Below are 18,152 nucleotides of genomic sequence, written 5' to 3'. Positions count from 1 at the left end.
GAGCCAGGAGGGGTCAGGGCCTAGGTGGGGATGGGGCGCGATCACCCCATGGGCTGCTGGCAGGATGGGTCTGTGCAAGTCCAAGCTGCCCCAAATGGGCAGGCCCCTGAGGCCCCAGGAGAAGGGTAATATCGCGGGGGTGGCTGGCTTACTGGGGGGAAGGGAAGGAGACTGTGTAGGGCAGGAAAATACAGGTACCCCACCCCCCCAAGTCCACCCCCCCACGCCCCTCCTCCCCCACCGTGGTAGTCACAGAACTGCGCATGCTCAGGGTCAGTCATTCAGCGATCCAGTTTAGCGGTTGCTGTGCAGGGTTCTGGGCAGTCCACGGTGAATGTGGCAAACCAGCTCCCTGTCCTCTTGGAGATTACAGTGTGGTGGAGACAGTCTCCGAAAATGCTATCTACAACCCAGGAGGAACAGGGCTGCCACAGGGAAAGAGCAGGTGGCCCTGAGGGCTCAGGGAAGAGGGAAGGTTTAAACTAGGAGTTGGCTAAGAAAAAGGGGAGGGAAGCAAGACAACAAAACTGCATCATAGACTACAGCACTCCATAGATGTGTCTGATAGTTACGGACATTCATCTATTCCTCATCCACTACGATATGTCAGAAACCATGCCAACTACTAGAAATATAGGGACGAGAAAGACAGATAGACCCTGTCCTCATGGAGTACAGAGTCTGGCTGGGGAGACAAGAACAAGTAAACAGGCAGAGTCATTACTGATCGTGGCCATTGCTGGAGGGAATGGGATTCTAAGACTGGGAATGAGGGACTTCCCTGGTGGCGCAGTGGTTAAGAATCTGCCTGCCAATGCGAGGGACACAGGTTCGTGCCCTGGTCCGGGAAGATCCCACATGCCGTGGAGCAACTAAGCCCGTGCGCCACAGCTACTGAGGCTGCGCTCTGGAGCCCGCGAGCCACAACTACTGAGCCCGCGTTCCTAGAGCCCATGCTCCACAACAAAGAGTAGCCACCACAATGAGAAGCCCGCGCACCGCAACAAAGAGTAGCCACCCCTCTCTGCAACTAGAGAAAGCCTGCGCACAGCAACAAAGACCCAGCGTAGCCAAAAATAAATAAATAAATTTATTAAAAAAGACTGGGAATGATGGAGTGGGAGGCTCTTTGGGCAGAGCTTAGAGAAGACCTGATGGGTGAGCTGTGTCCTGAAGGGAACTAGGGTAGGGAATTCCAGGGGTGGGGAGCGGTGAGCGGGGGTGGGTACGACAGCAGCAGGGTGATGAGTTCAAGGGACAGCCAATTCCACTGGGCTGGAATGCAGTAAAAGTAGACGGGAAACGGGTGAGACGGGAGGGATGGTCAAGTCCCTGCCCCTCTCTGAGCTTCAGTTTCCTCAGCTGTAAAATGGGATGATGGGGCCGTTGTGACGCTTCAAGGATATGCTGCGTGCAAAGGGCCTGGACTGCTTGGGTTCCCATCCTCATCCACACAACCCGCAGCAGCACTAATGTGCGCCATGCCTGGATATACCACTGGGCGTGGACCCACACCCCCAGATGCCACCCTAGGGCAGAAGTAGTTCTGCCAGCAGACCTGTGTCCGGTGTCACCAAGTACACACACTGAGCTGTGGACACAGTCACCGTGGTGCCCGCTCGCTGGCCCCTACAGGCACCAACCCCTCTCCCTCCTTCCTGCCTGGGCACTGCAGACATCCTCAAGTCCTCCCTGATCATCTTCGTGATGGGCGGCCCAGGCTGCGGCAGAGAGACACAGTGCAAGAACATGGCGAACAAGTACGGCTTCTGCCACATGGGGCTGGGCCAGCTGCTGTGGCAGAAGGCCCAACAAGGCACCCGGCAGGGCCCGAAGATTCATGACGTCATGCTGCAGGGGCTCCTGGTGCCCACAGTGAGAGGTCCCGGGTGCGGGGGCAGAGGGATGAAGGGCATACATCGGGAGGAGCTTCCCGGGAAGGCCCTGTGGGAGCCAAGGGGCCTCAAAGTCTGGGGCCACTGGCTGCTGCTTTGCTGCCCTGAGCCTCTGTGTCCTCAACTGTAAAATGTGAGAGCAGCTGGACCCCCAGCAGAAGGCTGGGGTGTGGGTCAGGTGATGTCGTTCCTATAAAGCGCTTGGCAGAGTTCCTGGCCCTTAAGAAATGCTCAGTAAACTTAGCTAGTATTTATTCCCTTTGTGACCCCGGGCCTGTATGTCAGTGGCCCCTTCTGCCCCCGATTCCTCACTGTAAGATGGAGGTCACCCCAGTTCCTCTTGACAGTGATGAGCAAACGAGCCCAGCAAGCCTGGCGTGTGGCAGACACCCGCCCAGAGGACCGTGGCCGAGCCCCGTTCTCAGAAGTGCTTCCAGGGCTTCCCTGGTGGCGCAGTGGTTAAGAATCCGCCTGCCAATGCACGGGACACGGGTTCAAGCCCTGGTCCGGGAAGATCCCACATGCTGCAGAGCAGCTAAGCCCGTGCGCCACAACTACTGAGCCTGTGCTTAAGGGCCAGCGAGCCACAACTACTGAAGCCCGCACGCCTAGAGCCCGTGCTCCGCAACAAGAGAAGCCACCGCAATGAGAAGCCCGCGCACCACAACGAAGAGTAGCCCCCGCTCCCCGCAACTAGAGAAAGCCCGTGCGCAGCAACGAAGACCCAACACAGCCAAAAATAAATAAAAATTTTAAAAAAAAGTGCTTCCAGAGACCCCAGCAGTGGGTGTTCCCCCAAATACACCAGAACTTGTCAAGGTGACCTTGCAGGTGAGGGGCCCTGAGCCCCGAATGCAGCCTCCCCTTCCCTCCCCAGGGTGTCATATCCTTGATATGATCAGTGACCACATGCTGTCCTGCCTGGACAGCCGGGGCTTCCTCATTGACGGCTTCCCCCGGGAGCTGAGGCAAGCCAAGGAGTTTGAGCACATTGTGAGTGACCCCAACACCTGCGAGGGTGCGAAGCCGGGTCTCCTCCCCACCTTGGATGGAGATCTGAAGGGGCAAGACCCCGGGGGAGAGGAGTTGTTGACAGGGAAATGGAGTTTTGCGTTATCTAGGGGACAGTGAGGAGATTGTTGGAAGCATCTAGAACCCGGGTGAAGAGCTGGTGAGTTCTCCGAGGGTGGGGACAAAGTCATTTTGTTTGGTTTGGGTTTGGTGTTTTTGGCTGCACCGCACAGCATGCGGGATCTTAGTTCCCCAACCAGGGATCGAACTTGTGCCCCCTGCAGTGGAAGCGCAGAGTCCTAACCACTGGACCGCCGGGGAAGTCGTGGACAAAGTCATTTTAACATCTCCCCGCACAGTCCCTGGCGCCCGGTAAACAAACTATTTGCCCACTGAGTGGCAGGTGGATTTAGCATCATTTCTGAGCCGTAAAGATGGAATGTAACTCTCCGTTCATCTATTTATTTAACCTCCTGTGCCCGAAATAGTTCTTGAGGACAAGCTAAGTCCTCTGGACTTCACCAGACACATGGGGTCCCTGCTGTTAGGATGCAGCAGACAGGGACCAGCAACACGTTCCGTACAAAACACATTTCTGGTAGCGGTAAGTGCAGCGAAGAACAGGACACAGAATGGCATCTGGAGACGTGCGAGTGGGCTACTTCAGTTTGGGGGGTCCAGGGGGGACCCCTGTGCAGAGCTGAGCGGTGGAGCCAGCCAGACACGCAAGACCAACATCATGAAAAGTCATCCATCCGGACACCTGAGTAGGAAGAGAGAAACTGCGGCAGGCTGGGGGCCTCCGGGCTTTCCTGGGACTTGCTGGACGCCAGCAGAAACACATTCAGGCACGGGGGAGGGAATCAGACAAAGGTCGTGGCGTAGCGGGGCGCCGACAGGGGCTGGGAGGGGCCGTCGGTGGGGCCCCGCCCTCTGTGCGCACCTCCACTAAAGCAATTCTGTCGGGCTCCCTGGGACGAAGGTAAACGGCAAATACTGGGCTCCCTCTCCTGGTCTGGGAGCCGGGCGGGCAAAGACCAGGCTAATGACTGGCTCAGCGCCAGGCCAGCGCCTGGCCTAAAGTAGGCACCCGGTCACCCATGCCAGCTGGATGGGCTCCCCAAGTGGCTGCAAAGCATCAGGGCAGAGGCTACAAACTCCTGGCGCTCGGGCCCCATGGAATCCACCGATATGTTCAGTTTGGACTCTTCGGCGTTTGACACTTTTTTTGTTTTAAATTTCAAAAATCCAGAGATGCCACATCAAAACTCCCAGCTTCTGTTGAAAAACATCTGACTTGGCAACACAGGGGCCTGCACATCCCCATGGCAACAGCAGTGTGAACTCCTCCAGAGCTTTTTACCAGCCCGGAGCTGGTCTCGACCCTCTGCACAGATGAACTCTGATCTTCTGGAACGTTCCAGGTGCCCGCACAGTCAGCACCCTGCTTTTTTCACTGAGGGATCCGGGAGCTTGCCCGGGTCACACCATTTAGGTGGCCAAGCCAGGATAGAGGCCACGATTTTCACCATGTGGACGGGATGTGCCCTCTGTGCCCTCCGCCATCCCCCCTATACCCACCCTCTCCCTCTCCTTCACAGAGGCCCATTTAGGGTCCTGCTTGCATGGTGGCTTCACACTAAGAGGAACAGGAGACATGCTTTTCTTTGGTAACTGTGTGGCTCTCAGAAGTGACAAAATGAAGATAAATGGGGCTCTGGCTTAAAAGAGTGTTTTTTGTTTCTTTTGGCCACTCTGTGCAGCTTATGGGATTTTAGTTCCCCAACCAGGGATCGAACCCGGGCCCTCAGCAGTGAAAGCGCAGTCTTAACCACTGGACCTCCAGGGAAGTCCCACATGATCATGGTTTGGCCACACTTACTTTATCGGTGCCAAACGTCAAGATTGCCAATTATGTGTTCTGAAGCCCATCCCGAATCCCATTATGAGCGTTTCCTCACCCAACAGCATCTCAGATGATTAATGTGAATCCCTTGAGACTACCCGATGCCCCCATCCACAGCTGCATTTCCCCCACAGCTGAAAAATGTCTCTTTGATTCCCAGCTGGTCAGAGTTATGAGTAAAACGAGGTCCTCACGGGGCGTCTCCTACTCCAAGGCGGACAGTCCTCCCTCCCTGCTTCCCTCCTGCCCTTGACTCGTTGAAGACTCTGGGTCATTTGTCTTGTACAAACTCTCATCCTTGGGACTGTCCCACAGGCATTATTTGTCTCCTTCCATTCCTCATTGGCGCTGTACACTGAAAGTTAACGACAGGCGTTCTTACAATAGATTCAGGTTCCATCCATTTTGTGCTTTTTTTTTATACAGCAGGTTCTTATTAGTTATCTATTTTATACATATTAGTGTATATACGTCAATCCCATGTGCTTTTCTTTTTAATCCATGAATATTCTAGTATATATTTCCTAAAAGATAAAGACTTTTGTAAAATGGTATCACGCTTCTGTTATTACACCTTAATATCCTTCGTGTCATCAAATAACCAATCATTATGCAAATTCCCGTGAACACCTCAAAATCTTTTTCTTTTCACATCTTGTTTTAATCGGGATTTAAGTAAGGTTGGCCCAATGCGATGGGTTGCTTTGTCTCTGTCCTTTTCATCTACAGGCAGACCTCAGTTTGACGCTCTTTGCTTTATTACATTTTTTCACAGATCGAAGGTCTGTGGCAACCCTGCGTTGGGCAAGTCTATCGGCACCATTTTCACAACAACTTTTGCTCAGTTCGTATCTCTGTGTCACGTTTTGGTAATTCTCACAATATTTCAAACTTTTTCATCATGATTATATTTGTTATGATGAGCTGTGATCAGTGATCTTTGATGTTACTATTGTAGTAATTGCTTTGGGGTGCCGTGAACTGCACCCATATAAGACGGCGAACTTAATCAATGAACGTTGTGTGTGTTCTGACTGCTCCACTGACCGGCTGTTCCCCCATCTCTCTCCCTCTCCTCTGGTCTCCCTATTCCCTGAGACACAACAGTATTGAAATCAGATCGGTTAGTAACCTTACAACGGCCTCCAAGTGTTCAAGTGAAGGGAAGAGTTGTATGTCCTTTACTTTAAATCAAAAGCTAGAAATGATGAAGCTTGGTGAGGAAGGCATGTCAAAGGCTGAGATAAGCTGAAAGCTGGGTCTCTCGTGCCGAACAGTTAGCCAAGTTGTGAATGCAAAGAACAAGTCCTTGAAGGAGGTTAAGAGTGCTACTCCAGTGAATACGTGAATGATACGAAGGTGAAACAGCCTCATTGCTAATATGGAGGAAGTTTTCGTGGTCTGGATAGAAGATCAAACCAGCCAGAACATTCCGTTAAGTCAAAGCCTCATCCAGCGCAAGGCCCTAACTCTCTTCAGTCCTTGGAAGGCTGAGAGAGGTGAGGAAGCTGCAGAAGAAAAGTGTGAGGCCAGCCGAGCTGTGTTCATGAGGTTTAAGGAAAGAAGCCGTTTCCATGACATCAAAGTGCAAGGGGAAGCAGCAAGTGCTGGTGTAGAAGCTGCAGCAAGTTCTCCAGGAGATCTAGTTAAGACCATTCAGGAAGGTGGCTACACTAAGCAGATGTTCAGTGTGGATAAAACAGCCTTCTATTATTGGAAGAAGATGTCATCTAGGACTTCCATAGCTAGACAGGCGAGGTCAATGCCTGGCTTCCAAGCTTCAAAGGTCAGGCTGGCTCTCTTGTTAGGGATGTCAGCTAACAAGATGCAGCTGGTGACTTTCAGTGGAAGCCAATGCTCATTTACCATTCCCCAAATCCTAGGGCCCTTTAGAATTATGCCCAATCTACTCTACCTGTGCTCTGTAAATAGAACAACAAAGCCTGGATGACAGCACATCTGCTGACAACATGGTTTACTGAGTATTTTAAGCCCACTGTTGAGACCTACTGCTGAGAAAAAAAGGTTCCTTTCAAAATATTACTGCTCGTTGACAATACACCTGGTCACCCAAGAGCTCTGACGGCGATGGTCAAGGAGATTCCTGTTGTTTCCATGCCTGCTAACATAACATCCATTTTGCAGCCCATGGATCAAGGAATCCTTTCAACTTTCAAGTCTCATTCTTTAAGAAACACATTTTGTAAGGCTATAGCTGCCATAGATAGTGATTCCTCTGAAGTCAGTTGGAAACATTCTGGAAAGGATTCACCATTCTACATGCCATTAAGAACATTCATGAGGACTTCCCTGGTGGTCCAGTGGTTAAGACTCCATGCTTCCACTGCAGGGGGCATGGGTTCGATCCGCGGTTGGGGAAGTTCCACATACCTCAAGACACAGCCAAAAAAGAAAAGAAAAGAAAAGAAAATTCATGATTTGTGGGAAGAGGTCAAATATCAACACTAACAGGAATTTGGGAGAAGTTGATTCCAACCCTCATGGATGACTTTGAGGGGTTCAAAACTTCAGTGGAGGAAGTCACTGCAGATGCTGTGGAAACAGCAAGAGAACTAGAATTAGAAGTGGAGTCTGAAGATGGGACAACTGCTGAAATCTCAGGATAAAACTTTCACAGGTGAGGAGTTGCTTCTTATGGATGAGCAAAGAGAGTGGTTTCTGGAGATGGAAGCTACCCCTGGTGAAGACGCTGTGACGATTGTTGCAATGACAACAAAGGATTTAGGATATGACAGAAACTTAGTTGATAAAGCAGCGGCAGGGTTTGAGGGGATTGACTTCAGTTTTGAAAGAAGTTCTGCTGCAGGTAAAATGCTATCAAATAGCACAGCACGCTACAGAGAAATGGTTCATAAAAGGAGGGGTCAGGGGCTTCCCTGGTGGCGCAGTGGTTGGGAGTCTGCCTGCCGATGCAGGGGACCCGGGTTCGTGCTCCGGTCCGGGAAGATCCCACATGCCGCGGAGCGGCTGGGCCCGTGAGCCATGGCCGCTGAGCCTGCGCGTCCGGAGCCTGTTGCTCCGCAACGGGAGAGGCCACAATAGTGAGAGGCCCGCGTACCGCAAAAAAAAAGGAAGAGTCAATTGATGCAGCAGAGTTCACTGTTGTCTTATTTTAAGAAATCGCGGCAGCCACCCCAGCCGTCAGCAACCATCACCCTGATCCGTCAGCAGCCATAGAGGCCAGACCCTCCACCAGCAAAAAGATTACGACTCGCTGAAGGCGCAATGATTAGCATTTTTTAGCAAGAACGTATTTTTAAATGAAGGTATGTACATTTTTAAAAGACATGATGCTATGGCACACCTAACAGACTACAGCGTAGTGTAAACGTGCTTTATACTCCTTCCATCCCTCTTATTTTTTTAAACTTATTTTCAAAAATATTGATTAATAGACTACAGTGTAGCGTAAACGTGCTTTATGCTCCTTCCATCTCTGTCTATTTTTAAAACCTATTTTCAAAAATAAATTTTATTTATTTGTTTGTTTGGCTGTGTCAGGTCTTAGCTGCAGCATGTGGGATCTTTTTCTTTAGTTGTGGCAGGCGTGCAGGATCTAGTTCCCTGACCAGGGTTGGAAGCTGGGTCCCCTGCAATGGGAGCGTGGAATCTCAACCGCTGGACCACCAGGGAAGTCCCGTCTCTTTTTATTTATTGAAGAAACCTAGTCTTTGGTTCTCTTTATTTTGCACAGCAGGGATTTTGCTGATTGCAGAGTGTTTTTTTGTTTTCTTATCATGCTCCCCTCTCCTCTATGTGGCCTGTGAATTGGTAGCATGTCTAGAGTCTGGCTGGGAACTTAGATTCCATTTTTTCAAGTGCGCTTCATAGGTGGTGATGTGAACTCCTATCGGATAGCACACAATGTTTAGTTGTCTCTTTGCCATAGTTGGTTTTTTTCCATGTGTTTCAATGTGTTATTTAAGAGGACCCAGGTGTTTGAATGTTCACCAGGGCCCAGGCAGTGAACTTGGGAAAGTGGGGAAAACAGAATGCGTGTTGTGCTTGCAGTTCTTTTCTGTCCAATTCAGTGTGAGTTTGGTGCAGAGCACTGTGGTTCAATACCTTGCTTGTACTGCATCATTCAGGAAGGAGGCTCCTTCACGCCCGGTTGCCCTGCTCTTAGTAAGTGATCTGTTATGGGCTGAACTGTGTCCCCCTCCCCCAAATCCATATGTTGAGGCCCTAACTCCCAGGACCTCAGAATGTGACTGGATTTGGAGATGGGTCTTTAAAGAGGTGATTACATTAAAAGGTCCTCAAGATCAGTCCTAACCCAATATGACTGGTGTCCTTATAAGAAGAGGAGATTAGGACACAGACAAAGGAGTGACTGTGTGAGGACACAGGGAGAAAACGGCCATCTACAAGCCAAGGAGAGGCGGCCGGAGGAATCCACCCTGCCGGCACCTCCATCTCAGATGTCCAATCTCCAGGACTGTGAGGACATGGAGTTTCTGTGGTTGGAGTCACCTGGTCTCTGGTCCTTGGTGTGGCAGCCCTCACAAACTGGTACAGGGTCAGCTAGGCGCTGCTGTAACATGTCCTGTCGGCCTCTTATCTTACAGTTTCATTCGTTGTTGGCATCAATTAATTCATATTCTGAATCAATTCGAAAGCTGTACGTTTCTCTTTTAGTCATTTTCCCCCCACGTCAATTAGCTGGAATTCTTCCCTAAAGAAGAAATGTCCTTCCTCAACCAGGGCTGTCTGGTTATCCTGAAATATAGTTCCTACCAGACAGGTGGGATACATGCTTATCTTCTCCCCTACCAGGGCCCATTTTCAGACTGAGGTTGGGTGTACTACTCATTTCCGATGGTGACCGTGAGGTTCGTTATTTGGTCTTCCTTCGTTTTGTTCTCTCTCATCCTTACCAACTCAAGCATCTCTGTGTATTTAAAGTGCTTCAATTAGTCTTTGTAAAAAATTTTTTATTGAAGTATAGTTGATTTAAAATGTTGTGTTAGTTTCAGGTGTACAGCAAAGTGATTCAGTTATACCCATACATATATTCATTTTTTTTCAGATTCTTCTCTCATATAGGTTATCACAGAATATTGAGTAGAGTTCCCGGTGCTACACGGTAGGTGCTTGTTGGTTATCTATCTTATATATAGTAGTGTGTGTGTGTTCATCCCAAGCTCCTGATTTATCCCTCCCTGCCACATTTCCCCTTTGGTACCATAAGTTTGTTTTCGACATCTGTAAGTCTGTTTCTGTTTTGTAAGCAAGTTCATTTGTGTCATTTTTAAAAAATTAGATTCCACATATGAGTGGTATCATATATTTGTCTTTCTCTGTCTGACTTATTTCACTTAGTATGATAATCTCTAGATCCATCCATGTTGCTGCAAATGGCATTATTTTGTTCTTTTTTATGGCTGAGTAATATTCTATTGTGTATATATATAGGTACCACATTGTCTTTCTTTTTTTTTTTTTTGCGGTACGCGGGCCTCTCACTGTTGTGGCCTCTCCCATTGCGGAGCACAGGCTGCAGACGCGCAGGCTCAGCGGCCATGGCTCACAGGCCTAGCCGCTCCGCGGCATGTGGGATCTTCCAGGACCGGGGCACGAACCCGCATCCCCTGCATCAGCAGGCAGACTCTCAACCACTGCGCCACCAGGGAAGCCCCACATTTTCTTCATCTATTCCTCTGTTGATGGACACTTAGGTTGCTTCCATGTCTTGGTTGCTATGTAACAGTCCTGCTATGAACATTGGGGTGCATTTATCAGAGTTTTCTCCAGGTATATGCCCAGGAGTGGGATTGCTAGATCATATGGTAGTTCTATTTTTAGTTTTTTAAGGAACCTCCATACTGTTTTCCATACCGGCTGCACCAATTTACGTTCCCACTAATGGTGTAGGAGGGTTCATTTTTCTCCATACCTTCTCTAGCATTTATTGTTTGTAGTCTTTTTTTTTTAATGTATTAAGCCCTTTAAAAAATATATTTATTGGGCTTCCCTGGTGGCGCAGTGGTTGAGAGTCCGCCTGCCGATGCAGGGGACACGGGTTCGTGCCCCAGTCCGGGAAGATCCCACATGCCGCGGAGCAGCTGGACCCGTGAGCCATGGCTGCTGAGCCTGCGCGTCCGGAGCCTGTGCTCCGCAACGGGAGAGGCCACAACAGTGAGAGGCCCGCGTACTGCAAAAAAAAAAAAAAAAAAAAAAAAAAATATATATATATATATATATTTATTTATTTTTGGCTGTGTTGGGTCTTTGTTTCTGTGCGAGGGCTTTCTCTAGTTGTGGCAAGCGGGGGCCGCTCTTCATTGTGGTGTGCGGGCCTCTCACTATCACGGCCTCTCTTGTTGCGGAGCACAGGCTCCAGACGCGCAGGCTCAGTAGTTGTGGCTCACGGGCCCAGCTGCTCCGCGGCATGTGGGATCTTCCCAGACCAGGGCTCGAACCCATGTCCCCTGCTTTGGCAGGCATATTCTCAACCACTGCGCCACCAGGGAAGCCCCATGTAGTCTTTCTGATCATGGCGATAATCACTCTTTTTTTGTAATAGATTTATTTATTTATTGATTGATTGATTGCTGCATTGGGTCTTCATTGCTGCACCCAGGCTTTCTCTAGTTGTGGTGAGCGGGGGATACTCTTCATTGCGGTACACGGGCTTCTCATTTCAGTGGCTTCTCTTGTTGTGGAGCACAGGCTCTAGACATGTGGGCTTCAGTAGTTGTGGCACGCGGGCTTAGTAGCTGTGGCTCATGGGCTCTAGAGCGCAGGCTCAGTAGTTGTGGCGCATGGCTTAGTTGCTCCGTGGCATGTGGGATCTTCCTGGACCAGGGCTCGAACCCGTGTCCTCTGCGTTGGCAGGCAGATTCTTAACCACTGTGCCATCAGGGAAGCCCCAGTCTTCTTTTTTGTTGTTGCTCAAGCTGTCCCATCTCTGGCCAAAAGTAGCCCTCTCACATTGCATAGCATCCTCTGGACACAGCCCCATTTCACACTCACCCTCTTGCTTTCTTACTGCACAAGACTTCACACCCGCCCCCCGCCCCTTCACATTTCCGGTCCAGCTCTGGAATCGGCCATTTCTCCATGAAGGCCCTTTTTCAGTGGTGTCCCATCTGGGTGCCAGGGGTACTCATTGCTGCCGGGTGGTCATCATTTCCAGGCCTTTCCAGTGGACAGAGCTAGGAAACACAGACTTTTGAAAGGAAAAAAAAAATCACAAGTTCTACTGTTATTTCCAGCTCACACTTAATGTCACAGTGTTTTACTTCTCTTTTCCCTAAAAAATCTGGTTCCTAAAACCACTGACATTGTCATTTGCATTATTCCATTAGATGTAAAATAGTTTCCAAATAACATACCGATTTTAACTACTGAGAATAAAACTACCAAAGGAAGATCTGTTTGCAGCTCTGGTTTTCCTTTACAATAGGTCCCACTGTGGACATACCACAAAAACACTGGGTCCCTTGAGATAATTATTTTCTGTGTGTAGTTGCAGCGTGACATTGACACATGGGTTCGTTCATTTCACCTTGGCTTTTGATGTTTAGGGATTGCTTTTTTTTTAATTAATTAATTAATTGTGGCTATGTTGGGTCTTCGTTGCTGCGCGCGGGCTTTCTCTAGTAGTGGTGAGCGGGGGGCTACTCTTCGTTGCGGTGCGCGGGCTTCTCATCGTGGTGGCTTCTCTTGTTGCAGAGCACTGGCTATAGGTGCGCGGGCTTCAGTAGTTGCAGCACGCAGGCTCAGTAGCTGTGGCGCACGGGCTTAGTTGCTCCACGGCAATGTGGGATCTTCCTGGAGCAGGGATCGAACCCATGTACCCTGCACTGGCAGGTGAATTCTTAAACACTGCGCCACCAGGGAAGTCCCGGGGATTGCTTTTTTAAATTAAAAATTTGAATTTGCACCACATGTAATGATTCCAAAGTCAAAGTCACATAAAAAGGTAGATCCACCCCCACCCCAAACTGTGCTCTCCTTTCCCTGCAGGCAACCGTTTTAATTTTTGGATTGTCCTTTTTGCAAATATAAACCGTGTGCGTGCTTGTGTGTGTCCCTGTGCACACAGAAAGTAGCATTCCACATATAGCAGGCTTCCTTTTTTTAATGTTCAGATATACCCTGAAGATGTCACATCAGTGTCAAGAAGTCCTCCTCTTCCTTGCCCCATTTTACAACCAGAATTCCGCTGTGTGGCAGCGCCACTGTTTACTCCTCTGACGGCCCACAGACAGCAAGCCGTTCACAATCTTTTCCCACTATCAACGATGCCCCACTCAATCACCTTCATGTAGCGCTTATTTTTGCTAGCGTCTTTAGGATGGGTTCTCAGGAGTGGAATTGCGGGGTTAAAGAGAAATGTGTCAATAATTTTGATTGATGGCATCACTCTCCTCTTTGTTCCGCATTGCCACTAGCCATTTGTCAACCTGCTTAGGTGTGAAATGGTATTTCGGTGGTTTTAAATGGGCATTTCTCTTATGATGAATGAGGTTGGGCATCTTTTCCAAAGTTCTAGGGCCATTTTCACTTCTTCTTTGGTGCAGTCTTTACATCTTTTGCTCCCTTTTTCTCCCCCCTAGTGGACTGTTGGTCTTTTTCTTCTTGATTTTTAGAAACTCTTTGTATATTAGCTGTTTGTGATATGGTTTGCAAATTTTCCCCCCAGTTCAGTTTGTCAATTTTTTTTTGACCTTGATTTATTGTGCCTTTTTTTTTTTTTCTTTTTTGCCACGTGGCACAGCTTGTGAGATCTTAGTTCTCTGACCAGGGATTTAACCCAGGGCCATGGCAGTGAAAGCTCTGAGTCCTAACCTCTGGACTGCCAGGGACTCCCTATTGTGCCTCTTTCACATGCAGAAATTATTTTTAAAACTTTCATCCAACTTATCAATATTTTCTGTTATTTCTCCTGAATTTTGAGACATCATGGTTGTTGTTTTTCTCAATCCCAGGTTATAAGGTAATTAATTCATCCATGGTTTCTTTAGTACTTGTATAGTTTTATTTCTTACATTTATGTCTGTGATCCATTGGAACACATCCTAGTTGGGGAAATTTGGTAAGGATTCCAAATGGTGAATACAGTTGTCCCCACACCATTTATTTAAAAGTCTGTCCTTTCTCCATTGACTTGAGGTGGCACCCCAGCCACATACCAACTTTCCATATTCACCCGAGTCTGGACTTGCCATTCTGTTCCAGGGGTCTGTCTGTCCACCTGTGCACTGGTTTAAGGATGGCGGCTTTACCATGTTTTGATATCTGGTAGGTTGGATGCCCCCTTCCCCACCTCCAACGCCCATTGCTTTTCTTTGCCTTGTTTTTCCTGGATAGTCCTGCTTATTTTTGTAGACGAATGTTAGAATCAATCCATCTCCACTAAAAAAAATCACATTTGGATCACATCAAGATTATAAACTCATTTAGAAACATCCTGACTGCTTTGTAACCTTGAGTCTTCCTACCCAAGAACATGTATCTCTTCCTTTTGTTCCAGTCTCCTTTTGAGTCACTTAGGAATATTTTACCTAAGTTTTCCTTAAAGATCTTCCTTTAAAGGCAGTGCACAGTTTTGGGAAAAGTTTTGCCTGAGTGTTTTATACATATATTTTTTTTGTTGCTTGTAATGTTACTGTAAACGGGGCCTTCTTTCTTATTTCTAACTGGTGATTTTCATATACGTGTAGGCTTCTGTATGTTAATACTACATCCGGTTACTTTATCAAATTCTCTGAAGTCTGTACTAGTTTGTTGATTTTCGTGAGTTTTCCAGAAATAGAATCACACCATCTGCAAACAGACATGATTTTATCTCCTCCTTTCCAATTCGGATTTCTCCCATTGTTTTCTTTTATCTCGTTGCTTTAGCTAATCCTCTCATATCTTACTAAGTCATAACGTCAAGAGTGAGCAATTATTTTTAAATTAATTAATTAATTAATTTTTGGCTGCACTGGGTCTTCATTGCTGCATGCAGGCTTTCTCTAGTTGCGGCGAGTGGGGGCTATTCTTCGTTGTGGTGCACGGGCTTCTTTTTGCGGTGGCTTCTCTTGTTGCGGAGCAGGGCTCTAGTTACGTGGGCTTCAGTAGTTGTGGCTCACGGGCTCTAGAGCACAGGCTCAGTAGTTGTGGTGCACGGGCTTAGTTGTTCCACAGCATGTGGGATCTTCCCAGACAAGGGCTCAAACCCATGTCCCCTGCATTGGCGGGTGGATTCTTAACCACTGTGCCGCCAGGCAAATAAGAGTGGGCAATTTTATCTTATTCCCAACTTCAGCAGGAGAGCAAGTTTCCATTAAATAAGATGCTGGCTGAGGATATATTTACCAATTTCGAGTGTTGTGTTGTTTTTTTTTCAAATCACGAATGCGTGAATTTTGTCTTTTAAATTGTTCTTTCTGTGTTTCTGAGAATTCTCATATGACTTTTTCTTTACTTAAGATATTAACACAACTGTATCGAACCATCCTTGCTTTCCTGGAGTGAATCCCACTTGGTTGTGTTTTTGTTTTAAAGTGCTGACAGATTCTATTTTGCAAGGAAATTCTGGAGGAAGTAGGAGGAGATGGGGCTCACAGTGGGCGGCCTCGGAGACCCAGGGAGGTCTCCCTGCAGTGGGAGGCAGCGCAGTGGTGAGCTGGCAACTCTTGTACTTTCCCCAATGAAAGTGTCTAGGCAAGAGGAAGGCAAGGAGAAACTGCTTAAATCCATCTTAAAAGGGATATTTCAATCTAAATACCCATCGAGGAACCAGTTAAGTAAACCATAACACATCCACACAACAGCATACTATATAGTGATTAAAAAGGATCGGGAACTTCCTCGTGTGCCAATGGGCAACCACCTCCAGCTTACTAAGTGAATAAAATCAAGGGCAAATCAATGTCTTTACCATCTGTATGAAAAAGGAGGAAAAAGAACATCAGAACCAGATCTGCCTGGCAAGTGCGTAAAATACTTCCGGAAGGAGACGCAAGAAATAGAGAACTTGGTTGCTTCCAGGGAGGGTGAAACTGGGTGCCTGGGAACAGCAAGGAGACTCTTCGCCCTTTCCCAGTGGTGTTGTTTTGCTCTACCTGTCCAAAAAATAAACACATAAAAACTTGGAACTCCAAAAGTAAAACGGACCCAGGGGCCTGGTTATTCTTTACTGGGCCGCACCACCCTAGATTCCTATCTCTGGGGCGGGGGTGCACAGGGGGCCAGTGCGCCCTGCCTCTTCCTCACCCAGCCCCCTTCACGGGTGCCTAGGTGGGCCAGGCCCCCAACTTCGTCATCGTGTTTGACTGCTCCATGGAGACAATGGTCCGGAGAGCGCTGCACCGGGGCCAGGTGGAGTGCCGGGCCTCTGACTGCAAGTCGGCCATCTGCCAGCGCCTGGAGATGCATTACACCCTGTGTGAGCCCACCCTGGCCTTTTACCAGCAGAAGAACCTGCTCCGAAACTAAGTACTCCCTGCTTGCTGCTCACTCCCCTGGCCCTCCAGGGGAGCAAGTCCAGCTGAAACAGCACAGGGGTTATACTGCAGCCCTGAATCCCAGAACTCTGAGCCTCAGTTTCCCCAGCATGTACACTGGAGAGTTCCATTTCTTCCATTAGGCAGAATGGGTGCAGGCTGTGGCCTCCCAGGTATGACACGGAAGGTCTAAACAGAATGGCTCCAAAACTGCAAAATTAAACACACACACACACACACACACACACACACAGCTCAAATCAAAGCCAGCCATGTGTTTTCAAGGTAGAAAGCAGGGATATCTTAATCCTAAAGTGACCCATGCAACTCCTGTACTTTCACTGCTGTGAGGACAGAGAACTCTGGTGTCATTCCTGTTCCCCTCCCGCAACCAAAGGTAAGAGCAAGAGAGAAACTAGCCTCAACCACCAAGGATGGGATGGGAAGGGGGTGAGCTAGCCTGGCACAACCCTGGTCCTATGGCCTGTTCCCAGGGACAGCATCCCACACAGTTTGTGCCCAGCTGTTAGTTAACGCATAGCCTTGCAAGGCAGCCCTCCTGACCATTTCCGTCTCCTCATCCACACGGCCCTGGGGTGCACCTCTCAGTCCTTTACCAGCAACTAAAAGGGGCCTGCGAACCTGTCACCCCCTCCGTCAGGGGGTGGAGGGCAGTGACCCTGCGATACTCAGAACTGACACCCCTTGGCTCCCCTTCTCTAGATCTTGGCAGAAGCAGCTCCAGAAAACATTTTTGCCAAGTGCTGCTCTGTCATCAAGTCTACAGTGAGTCAGGAGAGGGCCGGGGGCTCCGACTTTCCCCTTGCCCCAGAGCTCAGAGAGGGTGCACTGGCCTGAGGTGAGACGCCTGGTGAGGGGAGCCTGGGGTTCCAATCTAAGCTGACTCCCCCACGTGACCCCAAATCGACAACCTCCCTCTTCCCTAGGCCCACTGCCCCACAGGTGGTCTGACTGGGGGCCACCAAGGGGCACTCCTGCTAGGACAGGTCCCTAATTAATCTGGAAGGTCATGGGGGCCATGAGCAGCCCCACCTGGAGGCGGCAGCTGTTGCTGCTCCTGCTACCGAAGCCTGCGGGCCCAGACATCCAGATTCTGAGTGTGACTGCCGAGCTTCTCAGTGCTGGGATTTCAACCCTAAATCCCAGAGGAACACCCCAGGCAAACAGCATGCCTCCGCACACTCACCCCTGGGCCCAGCAGCTCAAGTGGCCTCTCAGACCACCGTCCCATCTTCTGTCCTCGTCCTTAGACTGCCACAAACCACTGGAAAGGACGCCCTTCCTTTCAACAGGCCAGGTTTCCACCTCAGGGCTCGCTAGCAAACAGGCCACAGCTAGACATGCCATCAGGGCCAGGCTGAGTCCCGCAAGGCACGGCCGGCCATGGGTTTGCTGTGGTGGCAGGCTGTATCCATGGGAACACCTGTCCCTGGGGACCCTCCTGGGGGCCTTGCTCCCCACGTTCCCAGAGGCTGGAACGCTGGGGGAGGACTGCACTGCTGGGGCTCTGCCTGCTTCTCCCTTCCTACAAGACCAGGCGGCCAGTCTTTGGGGGGCCAACACCCCACTCTCATGGGCCAAGCTCCTCTTCAGCTTGTTTCCTCTGCAAACACAACTGCGGCCAGCACGCCGTTTTAGACAAAAAGCACTTTATTTAACCAAAAAAGGGGTGGGGGGCAGAGTTAGGAAAGCACAATGCGCCTGCAGAAAACTATCTTTTCTTATAATTCTGGTTAAAAAAAAAAAAACAACAAAAAAACCAACACAACACAAAGCTTGTAATTTCCAATCACCGTCATCAGGCTTTTACAACATCTATAAAGAACAAACATCTGCTTCAAAAGTCTACGGGGAGAG

General features: G+C 49.1%; 1 pseudogene across 1 annotated transcript; it reads left to right on the top strand.

The window, feature by feature from the left end:
* The first annotated feature begins 64 nt into the window (after nucleotides 1-64).
* LOC307184426 (adenylate kinase isoenzyme 1-like) lies at nucleotides 65-17,256 on the top strand (annotated as a pseudogene). The gene is made up of 5 exons: nucleotides 65-125; nucleotides 1,676-1,875; nucleotides 2,773-2,888; nucleotides 16,069-16,263; nucleotides 16,998-17,256. The product of its transcript is annotated as an adenylate kinase isoenzyme 1-like (transcript).
* Nucleotides 17,257-18,152: the final 896 nt, after the last annotated feature.

Source organism: Stenella coeruleoalba (assembly GCF_951394435.1).
Source record: "Stenella coeruleoalba genome assembly, chromosome: 3".
NCBI classification, from domain to species: domain Eukaryota; kingdom Metazoa; phylum Chordata; class Mammalia; order Artiodactyla; family Delphinidae; genus Stenella; species Stenella coeruleoalba.
This window is presented reverse-complemented; position numbering and strand designations above follow the sequence as displayed.